Source organism: Mya arenaria, chromosome 1 (genome assembly GCF_026914265.1).
Source record: "Mya arenaria isolate MELC-2E11 chromosome 1, ASM2691426v1".
Classification (NCBI taxonomy): Eukaryota; Metazoa; Mollusca; class Bivalvia; order Myida; family Myidae; genus Mya; species Mya arenaria.
Genome location: NC_069122.1, coordinates 32,769,534 through 32,774,655, shown reverse-complemented (window position 1 = coordinate 32,774,655; position 5,122 = coordinate 32,769,534).

Here is a 5,122-nt window from a genome sequence, read left to right as displayed (position 1 = left end):
GAGGATGATGGTGTATGCTGGCATAAGGAGAAGCAAAAAGTGGATTTGACAAGCAAGCGCCGCATACACCGCCGTCTTGGTAATAACATACCTTATGTTTAGTACGATGGCGTATGCTGGTATCAGGAGGAGCAGACGAAGGATTCGACACGCCATTGCTACACACACGACCGTCTGTTTGTTACACACACTAAATAACGATCTATATATCGAGGATTATGCCGCATGCTAGTATACGAAATACGCTACACGTTGGCGCTCCTTGCATCATTGTCTGGCAGTCCTGTAAAATAATCCTTTTTTGAAAATTTAAGTGTATTTCAAATTGTTTAGTATCCAAATGAATTATTTACGCATCATTAATCAGCAACCAATACATATCGCAAAACACATGTTTCTGTATTTAACTTCTGCAGTTCAATATGACCGTATGCTGCACTGTCAACGTCACGTCGAAATGTAATAATTATAACCTGTTCTCCACATCAGTAAAAAGGCAGGGACCTTCAGGAAAAAGGTATATCATGGTGCTTGTGCCGCATTCGTTAGCTATAGAGGATCATTATTTCTCTCAGTGTAAGATTGTAATATATTTTATCGAATGAGCCCGAAGAACTATATTCCAAAGTGGCATATAATTAACAGATTTTACCGAACTAAAATGATCATTGTAGTTATATGTGCGCTAATATGTGACGTCCGATTTCTACCATTTCGTGTACTTGCAGTTTTCAAATGGTACTAAACAAATAAGCATCGCATCAGGTAAAAGGTGTTAATAGTGTCTTAGTTATCATAGCAGTCAATTTATCCATATGTCTAGAATATGTACTTTATAATACAATGGGCAAGGCCAGCAGTCCAAAACATATTTTGTACAGATTAAGGTATCTGATTTCTCAAATAAGCTTGACTTAACAGTACATGTTTGTGTCGATGACTTTTTGTTTCATGTTTTTTAGATTGCATTTACCAAATTTTATGGCGCAGACCCACTTATTCTTTAATAAAAACTTCATAACAAACAACTAACCAGCTTAGGTTTTGAAATTACATTGTGTCTCCTTGCCCAGTCTTTGTATAAATCAACCATTTTGTCGTTTCGTCTCTTTTAAATAAAAAAAAAACGACTGAGATTCTGGTTTGCCTAATGTAAGTATATATATATATATATATACTTACAAGTATATATAAAGTACAGCCATCTTTTTTACAAACAATGGTTTCCAACACTAAGTAGTATTAAATGCTGATGTGGTTGACTAAGTGAAAATATTATTTTTTTATCATCAACCATTACGGGGGCTTGATTCGATAATTACTTTTTATCCGCATTTTTAAAACAATTCTATAACTGAATAAATGTTCAAAGATGAAACACATTGATTTCTTTCTTCAACTTTGCGTTCATTTTTAATTCTCGCTATTGTTAATTGCACTCAAATATTCAGCAAATCAACGGAACTATGTCATTTACGTTATTTTGATGTTTTATTCAAGGTCATCATTGAAACGGCTCCCAGACATCATGAGAATTGAATCTCTTCATGTTACACTGAGATCAGTCAGTGACATTGTCAAGCAACATCTTTTAAATCCAACTTAACATTCATGCCAGGGGAAATTCAGGTCTGTCTTGGAAGACTCTTTTTTTAAATGAAACTTCATTTTTATATCTTTAAGCATTTAACGATACTTGCATTTAATAATGATATTAAAGATACGTGATTTCTTTAGTGTCCATTACGAATGTTTTAGATAACTAAGTTTGCCGCCAATTGAAATAATATGCTAAGACTTGACGTTTAGAAAAAAACACAAATATTATTCGAATTTATCATAATAACTATAATATTGCTCATCAGTAAAAAAAGGAATGGTGATTTTTTAGAATTTATCTACCTTAAAAAGTGAAAGACAATAAACAAATCTGACTAGATATCTGGAGACCGTTCCGTCAAGATTCCTAGGATTTCGTAGCAGGAGAGATGTAAGGCAGAAATACTGTATTGGTAATAAAGTCTTATTTCTCTTGTCATATGAAAATTTTATCACATAAAATCGACGGATATATAACACATGTTTCCCGTTCGATCATGGTCAAGGATTTATATCTGACGATGACAATAACAAATGAGTAGCAAATACACATATAACAGTTCAAGAAGAAATAAGGTATGATCAACGACACTGGCGATATAAACCATGTCGCTGATTATGTTAGCACCTACTTATTGACAAAAAGAACACGTACACTCACAACAGCATAAAAGGTATTTGTTTACATTGTAAACAATTAAAAAACATGGCGTCTTTATAGTAATTTAAAGTGTGCTTTGTCTTTTAAGCTTAATTACTTCCGATATTCATTCTCTTTTAAGGTTTTCAAAATATGTGTTAACAATTTTAAAAGCAAAGCCATAAAATATGAGTTTTTAATTTACTCTCTTAAAATGCGTAAGGTATGGAAACGCTTACGGACCATCCGATTCTTCCGAAAACTATTTGGCCTAAAAGATCTTGTGATAACAAAGTTTGTTTTCCAAGTTTTAATGAACGCATACCGTTGCGTTAATTCCCATGTTTTTGAAATTCATGTAAAATGACTCAAAATAGATAAATGAAATATGGAAGTCCATAAAACGCTTCCCTAGTGCTTTCCTTAAACAAGAGCACGCGGATATTTATAATATATCACATAGTATTTAATCGATAAAACTAAACCATTAGCATCGTTATTTTTTCAGCTGAAACTCATAATATAAAGAAATACCTAAGGGCTAACTTATATATTCAAAGCAAACCCTGTCGAAGGGTAGGTTGTTCAACGCCTTAAGAACACCTTACGACAGATTTATGCCGATACAGTACAACATAACCAGATAAATTCAATTTTTAATTTTTAATTCTAAATGTATTCATGTTTTGGTTACAGATTTTGAACGGTCAACGATATAAAATTGTAATAGTTACTATTATCAACGCTGACCATTATATTTGCTTTCTCAGTTCTTTCTAAAAAACAACCCGTTTTCACTACTGTCTGCGGTACTGTATTGCAGTACTTAAATATCCATTACAATACCACAACTTATGCAGATGGCTTTAAACGACAATGAATTGGGACAGAAAATAAATGTATGTATGCATAAGAAGCGTTTTCAGGCTCATGCTCGTGCATGCTTGTTGTTAAACAGAATTGTTCTCACAAAAATGTAAACGTATTTCAATAATCTTTTCAAGGCGCGCCTAACTCTGCTTGCTATTTGTCTCATTTTTGACATTTATCAATCAAACGCCTAATAATACAACCGTTGATTTTCATGTTTCCATCTACGAACACTATTTATGCGCACTTTATCAAAACGGTGAAATGATTAGTATGGGAAGATTTCGAGGGTGCAATAAATAATGTTCAGGATACTGAAAGCTGGTATAATCTCAAAACAACTTGATTTGATGTTTCTTCAAAATTCATATCAACTTAATGAACAGAAACATATCCGTTCCACTGTATTATAATTAAATGTTTTACGGCATACCTTGATAAAATACCTCAATAAACTATCAAGACGACGTACATATAATATCAACATCTGTAATGATTTAAAAATAGCACGGAAATAACACTAGAAACTGATGGTCTAGTCATGTCTCGTCATTAACAAGGTCACTACTAGTTGTCAATAGGCATTTTCAGGTCCTCTTTATCATTTATCAATTGAATATCTTGCCAAAACTGCTAACAACATCGGGAGAATGTGTATAGTGTACTTTCCAGTCACAACGCTTCAGTCAATGTAACATTCATAAGACCACTTTATAGGTCGTTAACAGCTGGATGTATTCCTAACACGATGCAATTTGTCTTTTGCTACAAGTTTTTACAATTATGGATTCAATAACTCGTAGCTTATGTCATGTCACAAAGGCCTCTCTGTGTCTCATTAACAGAGCCAAAAGCCAAAAGGACAAAGCCGTTTCTAAGTATTCAATTATTTCACAGACGCCTATTTCCATATCTTCTTTAAGAAGGAAAATAATTCATAATACATAAGTGTATTCCATGACAGCGGGTGTAGTAATACACGCAATGATTCAAGCATAAACCCATTAATTTTTATGATTTGTGTCCCGTCTTAGTTATTTTTTTAAAGCATGTATGCCTAAGATTATGTTTCATTCCTGCCGTTTCCTTTAAGGAGTAGTTTTATTTATATTCCCTTTTAGTAGTTTGAGATGAGATCAAAAACATATCAGTTATGTCACAAAATTATAAAGGAGCATATATAGCATTGCCCTTGCATGTTTGGAAAGCTATAGATGTCTTCGTAGGCATGGAAACTGGAGTATGTTAGGAACGTGCCGAATCAGCTCTTATAACGTTTGTCTCGGATAATTTAGTAGATTTAAATGAAACATTGCTAAAGGACGGGGACGTTTAACCGGTTTTAGGATGAAATGATTGCGAAAAAGCAAAACCACGCGAATAAATGACCATAATATTGAAGGAAAACTTTCGAATTGCAAAAGGGCCCAAACGACAATGATCTATAAACACAAACAAATTAACATCACATACGCAAATACGTGGGGAAACTTAAAAACCTAAGAAAAAGAATATATGTATTTGTTACGTGTTTCTTCCTGCACAATACAACTGTTGCTTGTACTTTCGACTACAGTTTTAGCCTTTGACTAAAATCATTGAACTGGAAGAAAAGTGAAATCAGATTTATTATAAAAGACAAATATTATATACTTTGATTTGTACCTTTTAACATAGGGGGTTGTTTTAAAAATGAGTTCTACTCCATCTTCCCATTTCTACGTTGAATCTATGTAAGCTCTATCTTAATTCACTAGTCAATGAAACTATATTATTTGGAAAATAATGTTTTTAAAGAACAGTGAAATTCTAATTAAAATAATTCCTGTAAATTATTGCCTTTGAAAAGCCATTAATCATACTTTCCCCGTACTGAACACAATTATCTCCGACGGGATATTACCTAGAGATATCTTATTGGAACCCTGGTTTAGTCAAAATAATAAAATCTAAAGTCTGTCAGGATTGTCGTGATACACAAAACCCATTGATTAATAGTGTGTTGCTTATCAA